The 21,026-nt window shown below is 42.8% G+C and overlaps 1 pseudogene; it reads right to left on the minus strand.

The window, feature by feature from the left end:
• Nucleotides 1-6,414: 6,414 nt before the first annotated feature.
• Nucleotides 6,415-21,026, minus strand: part of LOC121276076 — a 33,257-nt pseudogene continuing 18,645 nt past the window's right edge.

The following is a 21,026-nucleotide window of genomic DNA, read 5'->3' on the forward strand; positions in this document are numbered from 1 at the left end:
CCAAATGCAGCAAGACCTGGACAATGGCCAAGCTTGGGCCGATAAGTGGCAAGTAACATTCACGCCACAAAAGTGCCAGGTAATGACCATCTCCAACAAGAGTGAAACTAACCATTGTCCCTTGACATCCAATGGCATTACCATTGCTGAATCCACCACTATCAACATCCTGGGGGTTACCATTGACCAGAAACTGAACTGGACTAGCCATATAAGAAATGTGGCTGCAAGATAAGGTCAGAGGCTAGAAATTCTGTGGTGAGTAACTCACCTCCTGACTCCCAAAAGTCAGGAGTGTGATGGAATACTTTTCACTTGCCTGGATGAATGCAGCTCTAACAACACTCAAGAAGCTTAACACAATCCAGGACAAAGCAGCCTGCTTGATTGGCACCCCATCAACAAATATTCAGCCCCTCCACCACCGATGCACAGTGGCAGCAGTGTGGACCATCTACAAGGTGCACTGCAGGAACTCACCAAGGCTCCTCAGACAGCACCCTCCAAACCCACAACCGTTACCATTTAGAAAGACAAGGACAGCAGACAGATGGGAGCACCACCATCTAGAACTTCCCCTCCAAGTCACTTACCATCCTGACTTGGAAATATAACACCATTCCTTCACTGTAGCTGGGCCAAAATCCTGGAACTCTGTCCCTAACAGCACTGTAGGTGTACCTACACCACATGGACTGCAAAAAGGCAGCTCACCACCACCTTCTCAAGGGCAATTAGGGATGGGCAATAAATTTTGGCTATAGTCAGTGATACCCACATCCCATAAATGAATAAAAAGCCCCAGTGAATAGACTTGTCTCTCTTGCAAGCCTTCTCACCCAATCTATGCCCATGTGTGAGTGGTGAAGTTGTTGAAGAATATCAGATCGCAAAGATGCCAATATGATGACCTGCCTGCCTTTAAAATGACTCCCTGGGAGATGCCTCGCTTATCCCGGTAAGGCCAAAATGATCTGACGTGTTCCTGGACATACTGAATTGAATCGGGCCATCCCTCAATGATAGTTTTCCAAAGTTTTTAAAATGTGGAACCTTTCATCATTTCTTCTTGTAGTTACTGGCATTTGAGTTGCGCAGAATGTACCAAACCAATTTGGAGAACATCTTCAATTTCAATGTCAATGAAGTCAACTTGTAGATCCAAGGAGACATCATCTGATTTTGCAAGGTTAGGCAATCTGCTAAGTGTATCAGAAGTGACCATCAAGTTACCTGACTTGTACCTAAACTCACAGTTGTACCTTAAATCTTTATCAAGAGACGTTGCACTCTTGGTGGTGCACTGGTCAATGGTTTTCACCAAATTGTCTCCAGTGGATTGTGATCAGTCTCTACCACAAATCTTTTGCCAAATAGATAGTTATGAAAACGCATGATTCCCAACATTAAAACTAATGTTTCCCAGTTGATGTTGGAGTAGTTGGATTGCATAAAGGCAGAGGATTTGAGGCAAATGAAATTGGTTTGTCTTTGTGTAATATGCATGTTCTCAATCTTTCTGTGAGGCAGCTATCTCCAGAATGGTTGTCTCCCTGGGATCGTAATATGGCAATGTCAATGCTTCTGAGAATGAGTTTCGGTGCTTCAAAGCAGTATTGGTGGTCTTCATGCCACAGAAAAGGCACATTCTTCCTCAACAACTCCCTTAGAAATGAAGATTTTAGAGCAAAGTTGGGGATGTATGGGGACAGGAAGTTAAGGAGACCTAGCCATCTTCGAAGATTGTCCTTACCTTGAGGAGTTGGCAAAGCTTTAATATCCTCTATTTTACTTGGATTGGGATATATGCCAGGACTAGAATAAATAGAACCAAAGAAATTGATCTGCTGCACATTGATGGCACATTTCAGACTGTTGAACACCAATCTTTCATTATGTGCCACTTGCATTAATAATTGCAGATTATGGTCATGTTCTGGCTTTGCTTTTCCCAAAACAGCAATGTAATTGGCAATACTGGTGCATCCTGAGATGCCGGAGTTCAGCCATGCACTCTCCCGTCCTCTCTCTCTCTCACTTACTGTGCGTTAACTTGTCCTGCGCAAGGCGAGAAGATGGTTTGAGAGCAACTGGGATTCACAGTCTTCACCAACAACCTATTGGCTACTGTGTGCCATGTGAAAGATGCACTGCAGCTAATCCAAAAGGGTTCTTTGGCAGCACCCTCCAGAGCAGTGAGCTCATGCAGATAGAAGGCCAACAGAAGCATGGCATCAGCAGCTGCTGCCCTCTGTGCCAACCACCTCTCCCCCCCCTCCCCCCCTCCACCGCCACCCCAAATACAATATGAACTTTCTGTGTGCCATGGTCAAAGACCCACAGTTGCCTCTCTACCTGCAGACTCTATCTGACCAGAAACTGAACTGGACTAGCCATATAAATACTATGGCTACAAGAGCAGGTCAGAGGCTACGAATCCTGCAGCGAATAACTCATTTCCTAACTCCCCAAAGCCTGCCCATCTACAAGGCACAAATCAGGAAATCAGGAGTGTGATGGAATACTCTCCACTTGCCTGGATGAGTGCAGCTCCAACATCACTCGAGAAGCTTGACACCATCCAGGACAAAGCAGCCCACTTGATTGGCATCCCACCCACATTCACTCCCTCCACCACCAATGCACCGTGGCAGCGTGTGTAGCCATCTACAAGATGCACTGCAGGAACTCACCAAGGCTCCTAATGCATGGGCAGCACAGATGGTGGCCTTGCAACTGAAGCCCTTGTCCCAGTTCCCATTCAGTGAGGTGCATATGTGGAGTAGAGGGTTCACTTATCCTGGTGGTGAAGATGAGGTCATTCATCCTTTTCCTGCCCGGCAGTCCAGTCCTCTGGTGAATGCAATTGGCACTCACCACCCTGGCGACTGCCTCCCATGCAGGGTTGGTGAGTCAGGCAGGCCTATTCCTTCCATCCCTTGGGTAGAGGACATCTTTCCTCTCCTTCACTGCATTCAGCAGTACTTCCAGCAAAGCATTGCTGAATCTGGGTGCGGGTGCTCCTTGGCTTCTAAGTTTCATGTCCTGGTCCTTAGTTAAGAGTGCGGTAAAGCTATCTGGGCATCTTTTAAATTAGGCACTTGGATATGATGGCAGGGCATTTGACTTCCTGCCTGTCCCGCCACGGACAATGTCGGGAAGCCCCTGGCTGCATAATTAATGAGTCCAGCATCACGGGATTTGACGCAATTTCCCACAGGCCTCCGCAGCGGACAACATTCTTGCTTCCAGCCCACGCCACAGGACTTAGGCCCAGAGCGGTAAATCCCAGCCAATGACTGCTGGTGGTCAGACTGCAATACATAGTGACGAGTTTACATAGGCAATTCTCATTGTAGATTTGAACAATGGAAAAGAAATGATGCAAAAATATGACAAAATTGTAACAACAGAGTATATGTCAGATTTTAATGAACTGTACAGCATAATTTTTCAATTTCTGAAGTATTATCTTGGCATTGTGGTAGCAACCACATACATTCCACAATTTTAACAGTTATATATTTTAGTTTTTAATCCATTTGAGTCTTTTGGGCCCATAACTTCTATGAAGTGGCAATCAGACTTGGATTGCTATTCTGCTCCTACTCACTTACCTGGAAATTAAGCCGCTCCCCTTTTGTTCAACCTTCCAACTCAGGTAGAGAGAGAACTGTGTAGTGCGACAGATTCCTAATGCTTTCTGTCAAGGGCAGGAGAATCGGAGGTAAGGAAGACACCCCGCCTTCTTAACAGCACTCGCTGCCGTAAGGCAGGTAGGTTTAAATGTCCAGCCACTTTGAGAAGCCAGGGAGAAAGTGAGTTTGTAAGGTAAGTGGGTAGGATTGGGGGGTTAAGGAGTGGGGATGTTGGGTGGTGGGAGGTTCAGATGGTGAGTGGGGTTGTTCGGGCAATGGGTGGTGTGGTCAGTGGGTGGGGGGGTGGGGGGGGTGCAGGGTGGTGGCCAGTAGGGTGGTGCAGTGGTGGGGTTGTGAAGGGTGGTCGGTGGAAGAGGATGGCAGTTGGGGAGTGCTGAGGGGATTGGGTGTGAGGAGGGTAGTCGGGGAGGGGTAGTCAGGAAGTGGTAATCAGGCATTGGGGGTGTAGTCAGGGGGTGAGGGGGCTCGTTGAGGGGTCCTATGGAGGGTTGGGATGAGGGGTAGCAAGTGGGTAGGGGGATGGGGGTTAGTCAATGGTTGGAGGTTGGGGATGGTAGACAGGAGGTACTCAGTGGGGTGTGTAGTCAGGGATGAGGAGGTATTCGGGCGATGGGGGTGGTAGTCGAGATTGTGGAGGGCAGTCAGGGGTGTGGGGGGCAGCTCCATGGGGACTTGGGGGATAGTCAAGGAGTCTCATGAGGAGTCGGGGATTAGGGGGAGTCAGGAGGGTAGTTGGGGGGGTCCCATTGGGGTTTGGGGATGCGGGGAGAGTCCCGAGAGGAGTCAGTAATTTAGTTACCCCGAAATTAGAAGTGGTTTTAATTCTTCTAACATTTTCCGAGCATCTCTTACTTTAAGACAGTCAGGACCATCTGAAGTTTGTGATTTATGTTGTAATTTTGAATGGTTCCCAGTGCAGGGCAATTGCCCATCAGAAGTTTGAACTTCCCAGGTAACTGCCATGCAATCCTTACCTGGGGAATTCCAGGAGTAGTGATGGTAGGCAGGCGGGAGCTGGGGGGGCATGGTGGCGAGTGGTAACATTCCCCAGCACATCTTTGTACCCACACCAGTTACGATGCCCCAGAGCTCAGATGTTATGGGCCATGGGGGAGGATCTTCCGGTCGGCGAGCAGGGGGCGGGGCCCGCTCGCCAACGAGTAAAATGACGCAGGATGACGTTGGGCGGAACTCCTAATGTCACCCCGCGTCATTTCCATTTTCAGGTCGGCGGGGGCGTAGCTGAGTCAGCTGTGTGCCCGCTGACCTGTCAACGGCCTATTGAGCCTGTTAATAAACCAATTTAGGTAATTGACAGGACTGCCTGTCCAACCTTAATGCGGGATGAGGTTTCATGAGGGTTTTTAAATATATAATAAAGGTTCGAGTAAAAGTGATGGACTTGTCCCAAATCATGTGACAGTATCACATGAGGGGTCATGTGAGGGAAATTTTTTAAACATTTGTCTTAAAAGTTTTAATTCCAAGGTGATCTCGCTGAGGCAGCACTTTGCCTCAGGGAGATCAGTGCACTCTTTCGCGCACATGTGTAAAGGAGCACACTCCCAGCTGAGGGAAATCCCCCCCCTCCCCCTGCCCCTCCGCCCACATAGGGAGTGCATAGCGCTTCCTGGCGGACGTCACAATGGGCGGGCCTTAACTGGCCTGCCCACGTAAAATGGCAGCGCACGCCCGATCACGGGTGCCGATCGGAGGCGCGCCTGCTCGTGCCCACTGATGCACATCCCCCCCCAATGGGGAGGAGGGCTGGGGATTTTTCCCATGGTGTTGTCATGACCAGGTGAGAAGGAGTTAACTGGCTCCGCTCTGTTCCACCACCTCAGTTAGTCTTAAGAAAGGTTTAAGTTTCTTTTTGACTAGGAGATGCATTTTCCGAATCCAAATGTATTTAACAATTTAAGCTGTGAGCAATGAGCAGCCCATCAAACAGGGTTTTCTTGCATTGAAGAAAGAGCAAATTTATTAACCAATAAACCTGGGGGAAAAAAAATAAAAAAGCAACATCACACACAGGAATCAGAAATAGGGGAAGTTAGAGTCCAACAAAAAAAGTTAAAAGAATATAGGGTTAAGTGTCCTTTGATTGTCCTTAAGGCGCAGAATTCTAAACGTTGTGGCTGATTTGGATTAGCTGGTTTCGTGGATGCAGTCAGATGTAGAAGATTTGCAATTATTATGAGATCTTGGTTTGCTGGTAGATTTCTCTTAAAGTTGGCTTCCACAGAAGTATCATACTTGTTCCAAAAGAGATAGAGGGAGAGAGCCCAGCTTTTAGCCTGTTTCTTCTGCTGAAAACCTCTCTGCAGTGGCTCCAGCCTGGCTTTGAAATATTCCACCCTTTGTGTATTTCAAAGAGGGTTTGGGTGTGTCTGCCTGTGGTAGCCATTGTTTCAATATCCAGCACTTTGTATTTTATTGTCTCTTGCTTGGACAGTTACAAGTTTCAATGGGTCTCTGGATTATATGAAATGTCTCTCTCTTAACATTCCCCCCGAGGGTGATTTGTTTGTTTCTCACCTTCATCTTAGAAGGTGGCCTTGCATTTTTTAAGTAGTTTGTACTCTCTCATTTCAAATCACAAAACTTCCAGTCAGTTGAATGTTGAATAATCATATTTTCAAAAATAAAAGGGCGTAGCCTCATGGCAGCATACATTGCACCACACTGCACTGTATTTGCTAATTTCTCTTCAGGTGGCATTGCAGATGTCATAGTTCCTCTGCAGAGATGCTGTTTAGAACACAATCCGTTGCTCTGTGGCTTCTTCAATGGATATTTTATTGTTCTTCAGGCTAGTTTGGGACAGACATAAGAAATAAAACACCATTAAATGGATGCTTGTGAAATCTAATCAACCAATATTATTTGTATTCTCCTTCACAACTAACCATGGTCGACAGCCAATGGAGCAAAGGCCCTGTTCTCTTAATCTACTGACCCGCCATACTGTGATTGATCACGAGGTGGCAGCCCTTTCCTCCATGTTTCCCTCCCTAGGTGCTAACAAAAGCATTGAGTGAAAACAATGATGGGGATTGAATGCAAGCTCCTGTGTTGCTGATCTGATTCTGGGTACCATTAATGGTTTAAAAGTGTAATAGTTAAATGAGTGTAGCTGAAGGTGTTACAGAAGCACACAGTTGTATGTAATGGTGAGATAGAAAGGAGGCGTGAGTGTGAGCACAAGGGGCACAGTAAATAAGTGAGAGGAAAAATTAGGAAAACTGAAGAGAGGGAGTTCATGATGTGAAGTTACTAATATCATTTTGTGAATAATCACTTTGTGCCGCACAAATTGATAGGAGTGCACTTGCCAATTGTCAGCCATAACAGAAAATTGAAATTCATATTAAGTCAGGGCCTTGCAGTGCAACAGATAGAAATAGATGTTTAAAAATGAAGAGTAATTGTGAAAAAGTCAAATTTTGTTGAGACAAAAATATGATAAAATTGTAACAACAAAGAGTGTAAGTTTCTATAGGAGGTATGTAAAATTTTTATAGACCGTATGGATATTTTTCAATTTCTCAAGTATTATCTTGGCATAGTGATAACAGCTGCATACATCACATACATTCGATATGTATTTTCCATATATTCCAACATATTTTAACTTGAGGGAGGTATTGAAATGATGACTGTGGTGGAGGGGTGGGGGTGGTAACTGTCTTAGACTTTTCTTTAGGAAAAGAGAATAATCACGTTCTTTTTGCCAGGATGATGTCATGCAAGCAATGTGATAGTGCATGTGAGTCCAAGTCACACTGTATGTATGGGAGACGATGGGCAGCTTGTCCAAGCAATTGTTCCTTAGGGGTGTTGTTGATTTAACCTGAATGTCACACCTGGCAACAGGGTAGTGATGGTTTTGCAATCTAACAATTCAATGATGAAGCCTGTAGCCTGCAAGAGCAGTGCCCAGATTGTCAAACTATTCAATTGAGACCTACAGTGTGTTAAAGAATGTTGGCGTCAATGTGTTTGCAACTGATAGTATCGTAACAGAGGCCATTTTGTTGTAATATGAAACCTGAGTTGTGCATATAGACAAATCATGCAGTCTATTATTACATTTAAAGGTGGAAATGTGTCATACAAATATATAATCAGGAGCAGGAGTAGGCCACTTGGCCCTTCGAGCCTGTTCCACCCTTCAATAAGATTATGGCTGTTCTGATTATAACCTCAAATACACATTCCCAGCTACAGCACCACCCTCAAAGATAATCTTTCAACGCCTTGTTAAACAGTGACCCCTAATTCTAGATTCTCCCAGAAGAGAAAATATCCTTTCTCCATCCCCTCAGGATCTCATATGTTTCAATCAAGTCGCCTGCTTTTCAGTTCCAGTGACGGCAGGAATCTAAGGGAGTGGTGAATTCTACCCAGAATCCAATTGTGATACAAGTGGAGAAGACTTTCTGGTATTACTGGAGGAGGAAATCCTCCACAAAATGTCTGGTCCCAGGTTCTCTCAGACCAATTGGTCCAAATATAAGCAATAGGATAACAGAAGTAATTGAGAGGCACTGGTAAGAGAACAGAAATCTAAATGTAAAATGTTTGGAATTAAGGGCAATTCGGTAGGCTATATTTCGCCTTTAAGCACCTTCCCTCTTAGCTGTTTCTCCCCAGTTAAAGGTTTTAAAATTTTGACAAGAAAATGACTTTGGCTACTGGTAGAAAACCAAAATGTGTTTTAGATAACTGCCAGCTCCTTAGAATAAATTCAGCCATGTGACAAACCTTAATTCAGCAGTGAAACAATTAGGTGTCTTAATAATGTATAGCATAGCTTCTTAGGGCTGCTCTTACCAAATCTCTTGCATGGAGCTGTTTTCTCTCAGTGCTTCAATAAGACCTTTGGCGCCAAGTAATGTAATGTTATTCTCAACCAACCTGGAAAAACACAGTTTTTTAATTTCATCCTTCTGTTTTCTCCCATTTGATGGCCTGTCTCCCTTTTGGTGAGCTTTACCCACCCACCTAGGCAACAAACTAGACCACGCAGATGCTAGTACTGTGTTGGACATGTAGTAACTATACTTGGTAATGTCAGTTATTTCCTCAGCTGAGGCCTCCTGCTTAAATGAAATTAACTGCATATCCCACTCTTCTCATCACTTTACGTCACTGACACCTATTATCCCACGTCTTCATTGTGCACCGATTATAGCCGACAATACCCCCAATGTGTGTCCTCCACATCTCATTGTCCACATTGTGTCTCCTCATCATCTCACTGTCCCTCACTTTGCATTCTCTATATCTCATTTCCCCAACTGTGTCTATGTCTTATTGTCCCCCATTGCGTGTCCTCTGCATCCTTCTATCCCCCACTGTGTGCCATCTATATCCTTCAGTTTCCCATTGCATGTCCTCTATATCCTTGTTTCCCATTGTGTGTCCTCTGCATCCTGCTGCTTTCCATTGTGTAAGATTAATTTCCTGCATGAAAACCATTCTATATCTGATTTATCTCACTGTCTCACCTCTTGTAGTCTGCTCCCCAGTGTATTCCTTCTACATCCCACTGCCTTTGGTTCTACACCCACTTTATCTTCCTATCACCAGCGTAATTTTCTCCAAAACTTTTCTCTGGTTCTCTCTCCACAGGTGCTGTCTGACCTGATGAGTATTTCAAGCATTTTTTTAATATTCCTTTAAAGCTTTACTATTTTGTATCTTCATTACATATTCCATATATTTACATACCCATTCTATATCTATAATACACCCTGCTACATATTTCAATGGGATCCAAAAGGAGTGCTTAGTTTCAGAGAAACAAGCCCATCAACCTTCAGCACTGTTAATGGTAATTCACAGAAACACAGAATTGTTACGGTTTAGAAGGAGGCCATTCAGGCCATTGTGTCTGCACTGGCTCTCTAAACATTTTAAGTTAGTGCCAATCTCCTGCCTTTTCTCCATAACCCTGCACATTGTTTCTATTTAAATAATCATTCAATGCCCTTCTGAATGCCTCAATCAAACCTGCCTCCACCACACTCCCAGGCAGTGCATTCCAAACCCTAGCTACTCGCTGTGTGAGAAAGTTTCTTCTCACCTCGCACTTGCTTCTTTTGAAAAACACTTTAAAACTGTGCCCTCTGGTTCTCAATCTGTTTACAAGCAGGAACTGTTTCTTCCTATCTACTCTGTCCAGACCCCTCATGATCTTGAAAACTTCTATCAAGTCTCCTTTTAGCCTTCTCCTCTCTAAGGAAAACAGTCCCATCTTCTCCAGTCTTTCCTCATAACTGGAGTGTCTCACCCCTGGAACCATTCTCATAAACCTCCTCTGCATCTCTCCAATGCGTTCACATCCGTCCTATAGTGTTGCACCCAGAACTGTACACAATACTCCAGCTGAGGTCTAACCAGTGTCTTATACAAGTTCATCATAACCTCCCTGCTCTTGTACTCTATGCCCCTATTAATGAAGCCTAGAATACTGTATGCTTTAGAAACAGCTCCCACTACCTGTCCTGCCACCTTTAATGACTTATGTACATATACACCCAGGTCTCTCTGCTCCTGCACACTCTTTAGAATAGTACCCTTTATTTTATACCGTCTCTCCATGTTCTTTGTGCCAAAGTGTATCACCTCACACTTATCTGCATTGAACTTCATCTGCTAATTCATCTTCTCATTCAACTATTGCAAATATTAGATTTCATTTTGACCAATTTGTTAATCTCCTGTGATGATGCTCAAAGACAAAAAGTGAAACTTATGATTAAATTGTGACCAAAAATTGAACACCTTTTTTTCATTATTTCATGTAATGCGTACATTGCTGGCAAGACCAGAATTTATTGGCCATGGCGCACTGCCCTTCAGAAAATGATGGTAAGCTGCCTTCTTGAGTATAACTGAGTGACTCGCTAGGGCATTTCATAGGACAGTTAAGAGTCTGCCACATTGCTGTGGCTCTGGAGTCACATATAGGCGAAATTGGGTGAATATGGTAGATTTCCTTCCCTAAAGGACATTAGTGAATGAGATTAGTTTTTACAACAATCTGAGTTGTTCCCAGATCACCATTACTTATACTAGATTTTGTTTCCAGATTTTATTTAACTAATTGAATATAAATTCCCCGGCTGTCATTGTAGGAATTAAACGAATGTTTCCGGATCATCAATCAGGTCTAATCCAGTCACATAACTTCTATGCTACTATCAGCCCACTGTTGATATTTTATGGATTTCTGGCCAGTTATATTGGGTATGGTACCGTAATAGTTATAAAACTGGGCTAGTAGTACAGAGAACTATAAAAAGCTGTTACCATTAAAAGTGACTATGAAGCTTTCCAATTGTCATAGGAGCCTAATGGCCACCTTTCCCTTCCCAAATATCAGGTTTGTCATCTGCCTCTTACATTGTAAAAGTGACTAGAATTCAAAAGTACAGTGTTACCACACAAAATGCCCATATTCTAATTGAACAATTGCTTAAGTTGGCCAAAAATGTGCTAACCATTATCAGTTTGTATTAAAGTCAATGTAAAGATGCTAGTTATAACGTGTTAAGTGACCTGTACATTTCAGGCCAAAACAGGGCTGCTAACTCACTAGTTACCTTGATAAGGTGCACTGAGTGCAAGAACAAGCCTAAGTGAATAACATCTCATTAAGATTCAATCACTTTTTGTATTTTATGTAACTAATCCTCTCTCAAACCCCATTAAATGGTGTTGGGTTACAGTTTGTACTAAGCACTCCATTTCCAATAATTTAGTAATGATATACATTGACTGTGAAACATTTTGTGATGCCCTGAGGTCATGAAAGGTGCCACGGAAATGCAAATCCTTTCTTGCTTTATCAACAGAATCTCTTTCCCTCTCATGCTATGGTTTTCACAGAATTACATAAAGACACAAATAAATTGAACATATCTGAAACACATACCACAAACTTTGTAGGCTCCTGTTTACTTTGAGCACATCTGCAAAGCACCTCGCTGCTTCATCATCCAATTCATTTGCTGTAAGCCTAATTTAGAAAAGTCACATTTCCAGAATATTACTAAACTCTACCATGGCTAGCTGAGGTTTGGCACTGAGTGTACTTAAGAGGATATAAGCATAAGCGTTAGGTAAAGTTAGGAAATATTATTTGGAAAGTACCTCCCTGAAAGGCCAATTTTCATTGTTCCAATGTGTTTTATTTCAAAAATACTTTCTATTTTTTGGCATACCAAAGATAGTTGGAGAAGGGAGCATTAGGAATAAGAATAGCCCATTCAGCCCTTTGAGTCTGTTCTGCTATTCTGTTAGATCATACTGGTCTGTACCTCAACCCTGTGCTTGTATCTCTTAGGCTTACCATATCCCTTAGCTAACTAAAATCTATTGATCTTAGCCTTGAAAATTTCAATTGGTTGCCAGCAGTCACAGCCTTGAGAGGGATAAGAGCAAATTCCTACTACCCTTAGTGTGAAGAAGTGATTCCTGATTTCAGTACTGTACTGCTACATGGACAAGTAGAGAACATAATACTGCACTTTTGGAGGCCTAGGATGTGGGATTTGATGGTGTAAATATTTGTTTTTTCCACTTATCCTAATGGTAGACCTCTTGCTTTCTGTATCTTCCTAGGAAAGAGTGAACCCAGAGAGGTATGCGTTGCATCCGCGGTGTTAGCATGTGTGTTGTATGTGCCATGATAACATCATACATGTGATATTCTCATATGGCCAGACTTCATTTCCAGGTGCGGAACAGGGAAAAGATTCATTTTTAAACAAAAGTTATGAGTAAATTGTTTTTAACCCACTCCAACAGCAAAAAGAATAATCCAGGAATTTTAGGTGAACTATTTTTAACAAGTAATTTTAATGCTCTAAAAATACTGCAATCCAGGTAAAGGACAGCTGGAGATATAATAGGAACATAGGAGTAGAAGTAGGCCATTCAGGCCCTCAAGCCTGTTCTGCTATTCAATTAGATCATGACTGATCTGCATCTTATTTACCCATTTGTCCCCATATCCTTAATATCTTGGCTGAACAAAAATCTATCAGCCTGAGTTTTGAAATTTTCAGTTGAATTCGCCTTGAGTTTTGTTGTGGGAGAGAGTTCCAGATTTCTATTACCCTTTGTGTGAAGAAAACCTGTTAAGCTCTGCTCTATAGTAAGCATCTGACCCAACTTCAAAATGTTACCTGCTATTGCAGCAGCATGACAATGCTCCATTGCTCATTGAGTGAAGCTGCCCACCTTGGGATCAATTAATCCACCCATGACCGTTACGGTCTAAATTAACACTTGCCCAAAATCATTATACATACCAGAAGGGATTTGCATTCCAGTTGAGCTGGAGGCTTAATCCCACAAAGTACATAGTTAAAATTAATATCAGAGTGTCTTCAGGGAACTATTGTCTTCCAATGCTGCAGCTAAACTTTTACCTCCCTCTGTGGAAATGTGATTTCCTGCAAGACTGTTGAAAAGATGTTTTTAATTAAATGAAAACAACTTTTAGATAATTCACAAATTACTTTTCTACTTTGAAGTATTACGCTAAATAGAATTGTTCTTTTATTCCCTCAGAAAAATAGTGACCGTGGGTACAGAAAATGGCAATGGTTCTGTTCGGGTGAAAGTACAGCATGCTGTTGACTGTTTTAGCACTTTAGTGTCTAAATGCCAGATGGTTTAGGCTAAAGGAGCTTTGAGAGAAAATAGGAAACAATAGGTAATATCTGAGAGAAGAAGGTGGTTTAGGACACCAGCAGGAAGAGCTGAGGGTAGTGAGATCCGCAAGCATTAAGGTCAAGGGATGGGAGACCTGAGAGAGACAGGAGATCACCCTTATTTTATGCATTGGACATACCAATATATTTTTGCAATTACGGTTGCCAAAATAACTTGGATTTCAAAGACCTTCAGACTACCTACATATTGTAGAATTTTCTCATTTCTTTAGTTGTGACCTGAGATCTAAGCTGTGGATGAACTGCGATTTGTGTTGCTTATACACAATGTCACACTGTGAATATGTATATACAAGACTGATGCTCTTGAAATCCTGTCAAACTGTACAAGAAATGTGATCTATAAAAGGTATTTTTAATGCCTTGAAGAATTATTTAATTTTGTTTTTAAGCATTGTACATTTCTTGCTTGATTCCAAAGCCACTCCATGTATTCATCAATCTGTAAATAAATCTGAATATTAGTTTAAGCCTGTATGTATTGGTCTGATGGTATATTCCTGATTTTGGAAGGAGTCAGGCAAATATGCAAGCATTTTGTAATTGTTAGTGCTAGACACATATCTCACTGAGAGAAGGAAAAATGGTAACAGTGTAGGCTCAAGATTTTAGGAGGCTTGTCTTTTCAGAGAAAACACCTTCTCACCGTGAAGATAAGACAGGAGTGTTAGGAAAAAGCCCAAAGTGCAACCATACTAATATTACATTGTTCAATTTCTATGCTTAGAATGTGAACAACAAGTATAATGCCTTTAACATAGTAAAATGTCCCAAGGTACTTCACAGGAGTGTAATCATGTAAAATTTGACACCAAGCCATATAAGGAGGTATGAGGACAGATGACCAAATGCTTGGTCAAAAAAGTAGGTTTTAAGGAGCACACCGAAGCATAGGAGACAGGTATGGAGGTTTGGTGAAGGTCCAGACAGCTGAGGGCATGACCACTAATGTTGGGGAGAAGTAAATTAGGGAAGTGCAAGTGGCCAGAATTGGAAGAAGGCAGAGTTTTGAATGGCTAAGAATTTGATGGAATTTATCAGAAGTCAGGATGATAGTGAGAATAAAAGAATATTAATTAAGTACAAACAGAGATGGTCTTCTAGTCTTTCGAGTTAATCTCTGCAGGTCTATTAGCATTGGCTCATTTTCAGACTTTGTCCGGTTTATGTCATCAAAATGCTGTAAGGAATCTGATTACCTGAGCTCTTTTAATGAAGGATGGTTTCTTATAGCTTCAGCAAAGGCCACAGCACCTACATCTCCGATCTGATTCCCCCACATCCTGTATTTCAATTCAAGATGACAGTCACTGAAGGCTCACCTGGAAAACTTTCATTTGGTAATATAAAATGGTAGGTAATTCATTACCTGGCTGTGTACTTAAATGAGATACAACATGCATTTTATTTTTGCTCTCAATACTGCACCGGGAGTATTTTGCAAAGTTTTGCGCTCAAGCCTCTGAAATTAGGCTTAAAATTCATGATCCTGTGTTTCAGAAGCAAAAATATTACCACTGAGCCAAAGTTGACACCTTTGGAGAATGCCAAAACCAGTGCACAATTAATTTGTGATGGGAACATACATACATTCTTGATACATCACAGTTTCTAAAGGTAGGCTACAACATATGATTCATATGTAGTAGTAGATCCTTTGATGAAGTATGCGCAAAAAACAGAATGAAAAGGGGCTGTTCTGATAATTTCACTTGCTCAAGGTAGGGTTTTTTTCTGTTACTCCATGACAAATAAAATGTTAACCTTGCCTCAGTGGTAAGCCCTCTCAATGGCTTTCACAGCCATAACGACACCAGTCTAAGATTGCATGGCAACAAGCTGAGTTTCCACTGCAGCACCCAGACCTTGGGTGGCTTCTGCTTGTGCTGTCATGAAAGCTGAGACATCTGCCATCAGATGCTGCATTATGGTTGGGATTATAAATGTTGTAATGAAGTTGACCGATTTTTCCAAGCTGCAAAGGATAGGATCCAAGCTCATTGCAAAGCCCTGTGCAATTTTGATGCTGGACTTCTCTAGGCTCATTGACATAGATCATAGTCCTTTTGGCAGGCCTGTGCATGCACCAAGCATTTCATATTCCATATCCATCAGCATTCTTCTGTAGGCTGCCCCATCAAACTGCTCATCTGAGTCCTCTACAACAAAACTCATGTGAAACTTCACTCTCTGGGGAGCTGGCACCTGTGCTACTCTTGCCCCTGTTAGAATTCACTGCTCATTCTCTGAGTAAAGGAGAAATCTGGAGCCAGTCTTTCCTTAACATAGGTTTATTCACAAAACCCAGAGAGCACAGGCGCAGACTTTTTCCTTTTCCCCCATACAGGTGGAAACCAGTTCTTATACATACTTAAGAATAATGCCCTAACCTTTCCCCAGTTGGTAACAGCTACTCTCACTGACAACCGAGCATGCACTTCATTGTGACGGGATTGCAACATTAACAGCTCACTGCCCTGACTGCAGCCCACTCATGCCCAGTGACCTATCACTTTCATATCCCGGCACTAAACTGTCCTCTAAAGTATACGGTGTTGGTGGCTGCAAATGAGAGATTAAGAGGCGATGTTTCTTCATCATTACTGGCTTCTTTCTCTTCTGCCTGTTACTGTTCAACCTCAGCCCTGTTGGGGTTGCACTTCTTGGATATCTGAAAAGGGAAAGGCAGAAGTGTGGGGTTGTGGTGAGGGAAGTGGGTGGGGAGGGAAGTTGGAAATGCATGTTTACAACATCAGTAGTTCGTGAATCAGAAGAAATTTTGAGATGAAAGGGAAGTGGGATTTGTGAAGGAGGATTAGGTATGAGGATAAAGTCATCTTCAGTTTCAGCCCCACCACTACTGCTATGATGGCCATCATTGTCACCCTCATGAGGATAAGGACATACAGCTGTGCCTATTCCCTGCCAGTTAGCTTCTGCTGCCTATGATTATCGTTTGCCACCTTGTCCTGCAGGAGAGAAGGAAGTGTGTCAGTTGGCAAAATGTAATGCCCTCCCCTGAGGCAAGGTTGGAGGCAGGTGGTGGTGGGGGGGTGAGGGATTTAGTCGGGTGGGAGGGTGCTGGATGGGAACCTCGCAATCATTTCACCTCTGCCCTGATTAAATTAATACCCACTTAAGGGCGTCATCCCACCTCTGTTGGTGTGCACCCTGCATGGGCGGGGATCTCGCCATGCGAGGAGTGAGAAAAGCGAAACCTGTCAGCTTTGTTTGGAGGCTCTGGGGGGGGACCTCAATGTTAGTCACTTAATACCTGATTGAGTGATTGAGGTGCCCGACATTGGGAAGATGCAGGGGTGGAGGTGCAGTGGTGGGGGCTGCTGCTGAAAGCCACCCTCCTACCCTTGTCCCTTGCTGTTGACCCCCCTCGACCCCATTCCCATAACCCCCTATCCCTCACATACTTGTGGCCTGGGTCCCTCACTGATCCTAGGCTTCTGATGGGTGCATTGCCAGCAGCTGCCATCACTCCTGCTGGCAATGTATGCAATGGGCAGCTGCTGGCTTCTGCCTGGCAGCAGCACTCGGGGCTCGAAGTCTATCCCCCCCACTGGCCACTTAACGTCCTGATAGGCAGGCCTCTCCCAAAGGAGGCAATGTGCAGCTCTCACTGGCTCTCTAGTCAATGTGTACTCCCTGTTGCCTGGATTAAATACCACCCAGTGAGTCTGATGCAATCTGTTTGGGGATGCGACTGTCATGGTTGAATAGCTGGGAGTATGTGCAAGCTGTGAGATGTGGGTGTGAGGCCTGCAGTAGTGCTAAGTGTGTGAGGGTATATGTTTGATATATGAGTCCTGAAGATAGATGTCGTTGGTGGGTGAGTAATGGGGCTGCGGTGCATTGAGCAGTGTCTGACACTAGTGGAGCAGTTGGTTGAATACAGCACTTGAAGATGCATTCGCTGACCTTAATCATTTGTATGAGGTCATTGAACTTTCTGTGGCATTGCATCCAGCTCCTCAGGACTTGACTCCCCGCATTACTCACTAAAGCTATCTGCTTCCATTGCCTTCTGAGAGTTTGTCTGGAGGGTCTCCTGTGGTTAAAGGAATATCCCTCTTCCTCTACATCTCCTCAACAAAGGCCTCCAGTGCATCTTTGATAAACCTGGAATCTGATCTCAGATTCCGTTCTTGCATGTGCCATTCTTGTCTTTGCCAGGTCAGAATCAGTTGACCTTCAGCACTTGCTTCAGCCACAATGCACCTCCCATTTAAGAGGTGTGAGTTGACTTTAAGTAGTGCAGACAATCTTTAACTGGTGCCAGCCTCTCACATTTTGTGCCACCTGCTGAAGTGTGTACACAGAAGGGAAAAAAAAAACAGTAAGAACTGGAAAATAAGAATACTGGTTCAAACTGGCATTGTATACCTTAAAATGGAACACCAGTAAAAACTGGGTAATTAGAGTACTGGTCCAAACTGTTTTTTTCCTTCTGGGTAGTCACTCAACAGCACAGTTGGCATGTGGTGAGCAGGGAGCACCAAGTTGCTGCACTGCCTGCATTGGAAGTAACAGGTGTGGGTTAATCACACATCACAATCCATTTTTATTGATTTTTGTGGTTATTGTCATTTATGTGTCTGAATAATGTGAGCAAGGCTGCATTGACCTTGTAGGAACAGATGGAAGCAAATAAACTTTACCATGAGAAAACAGAGTTACAAAGCTGTAACCCCGATTTGGGCATTAGTAGCTTGGGGAGGGCAGATGGTTTTGCTGGTAATAATTGTGGGGTCATGCATTTTTATTGGCCTCCATGTGTATTGACATCTTCTTTCTTTCTATAATCTCCTTGAAAAAAGAGTCAGGTTATTATTTTAGTGAAAGGGTGAAAATGGATGCTAAGTGGTTGCTGTGTCAGTATGACATGTCGATGTCCCTTTTTTGCCAGTAATTTAGAGGCTAATTGGTGATGATTTAAATGTCAGGAGCACTAAATGGGAGACCTGTATGCCTACCAACCAAGCACTTATTAGGAGCAATTTTCGTGGAGTGGTATTTATTGCCTCCATTGAAGATGTGAAATGCGTTGGCTGACAGAAAACGGCATGTATCAGGATGGTTCAGGGATCAAGGGAGAAGACACAAAGGTTCTTGGATGTAGCACTGGAGATCCTGGCGGAGAGGAGGCTGAATGTCCTATACCCACAGTAGGAAAGGAGGCCACAGAGGCAAATAATGCAGTGTATGTGACAAGGTACCGCAGGAAGTCTCCCATTTGTAACAAGAGTCCTCTTTAAATTCCGTGTAGTCAGTCAATTTCCAGCGGCAACTGAACAGTAAAAGTTGTCGCTGTGAGTAGTGCTTACCATCCTCACCAATGGCTACTCCTGTCCAGCTAGCCACTGTCAGAAAAGGGCATTAATTGCAGCACTAGCTAGCAAAATGGTGTGCAGCCTCTTTAAGGGATGTTGGAAGTAAATTTAACTGGTCGTCAAAGCCTTAATCATGCTCTTAAACTTCTTTAGCAAGACAGCATCTTGTGCTAAAGGTCAGCTACCAAAGTGTTGGAGTTGAAGACCCAATCTTGGCCACCTCAGTGACTTTAGCATCTAAAGTATCCAGGCAAAATCACCCTCTCGGTATTTTATACGTAACCTACACATAAGCATGAAGTTCTAAAAATAGTCTCAAAATGACAGACAATGCAATTGAGGTAATTCTGACTCTGAACATGACCCCAACGTATGAATATATTGGAGATTCATTTCTTCAAATCAATATTTTTTTTAAAATGCAATATTTGTTCATGTTTAACAACTCAATATAACTGATCAGGACAACATGAGACACATCATTCTCCATCCTTTCCCTTACTCATCAGAGGTGTTTGATTGTCTTACTTTTCCAAACTGCTTGTGCTAGCTTTTTCCCTCCTTCAGTTGTAATCTTGTTGTATCCAATGTTTTAAATATACAAACAAAAAAGCAATTAGTTTAACATTTTTCGCCTCTTCATCAATGTGCCTTTCGCTATCAAAGGGTCTCACTGTAGCTGAGATTGAAATATTATGGAATTCCTTGGGATGCTCAGTTTGTATACACGTCAGTGGCTTTGTAACAAGCTCCTTCAGAGCATTACTTGGTGAGCTGTACCTCTCCACCACTCAAGATCTTTGGCTCTGCTCTCCCAACTCTTCTCAGGCAGACATTTTCCTACAGTGATGGCTGAAAATAATGATCATAATAAATTTAATACTTCAAACTCACTGTTAGTTAAGTGTTCATATCAACCCTTACAAAGGTTAAGTTTCTGGGAACACACACACTTGTAAGGTTGATATACTAGTCTTCAGTACAATAGCTAGTAGCTAATTCCTCACTATTTTATCAAGTGGGGATCAGCCAACAATGGTTAATGGAGGCAGTGTCTAAACAGAGATTGATGTCATGGTGACTTTCAGGAATTCCTCCCTTATGGTAACTGCCATGTTGGAATATTTGAGCTAATAATTTGGGTTAAAAGACTAGACCAGGGAAGGTGTTTTCCTCTGTCTTTATGGAAGGTCTTCTTGAAGAAAAGAAGAAACCTTGCGTGAACTTCCAAATCGTTCTATCCTCTGTCAAATACCATCTGCTGACGAAGATAGCTTAGGTCTCAGGTTGGGGGTGCACTGCTGCTTTTAGGTACCAGGCTTTGTGCAAAGATGCACAATAAAGATGTTTCTAAATTGGCCCTGCACCACCCTTTCAACCTGCAATGAAGTTTAACAGTTAATCAAGGACAAATTAGCTGCGGCAAAAAGAGTTGATGGGAATGTTACAAACACCAACTGATTAAACAAAGGTAATGGCCACAACAGGCCCATGAAAGCCCCACTGTAAAATTTGCCATCAATTGTGACTAATGTTAATGATTAATCATTTAAAAGTGGCTCCTTTCATTCAAAGATTCAGCTTGAATATCTTTACCATTTTGTGTACCATCTCATTCCAAAAGTGTCAGATGCCTATAAGTTGATTGGTCTTCAAAGCCTTAATCATCCTCTAGGTTGACTGTTCCTAGCATGCTCTTAAACTCTAACACTTTTGGAATGAGATGGTACACAAAATGGTAAAGATATTCAAGCTGAATCTCTGAATGAAAGGAGCCACTTTTAAATGATTAATCATTGTCATTAATGCTCCACTTCCTAATTTATACTTCATCTGTGGGCTCTTTATTGAACATATGTGAATGGATGCAGTGACATTCTTTCCACACTTAATTTTGTCCCTGTTTTAATTCCAATCTTATTAGATCATCACTAGATGGAGCTGCACAGCAGAAAGTAGATACTTCCTGATGGTGCAAAAACTGGAAGGGTGAATTTATCTTGTCCAACTTGAGGCATCTGTTTGAAAAGCTGGGGTGTAGCTATATTGAGTATACTCTTCACAAGTCTATGAGAAACCTGATGCTCAGAAATTTATGCATGCAAGGAGGGAGCACAAATCAATCTGATGTATTTTGGTGACCCACACACCTGTCTCAAGTCTTTCTGTGCGCTCAACAACCAGCTGTAAGACACCATTCCATGCCACTTTAATCTCTGAAAATAGGCTATCATACAACCTGACCTCTGACTACATGAATAGTTTAAGTCCAG

This window comes from Carcharodon carcharias, chromosome 3 (assembly GCF_017639515.1).
Source record: "Carcharodon carcharias isolate sCarCar2 chromosome 3, sCarCar2.pri, whole genome shotgun sequence".
NCBI classification, from domain to species: domain Eukaryota; kingdom Metazoa; phylum Chordata; class Chondrichthyes; order Lamniformes; family Lamnidae; genus Carcharodon; species Carcharodon carcharias.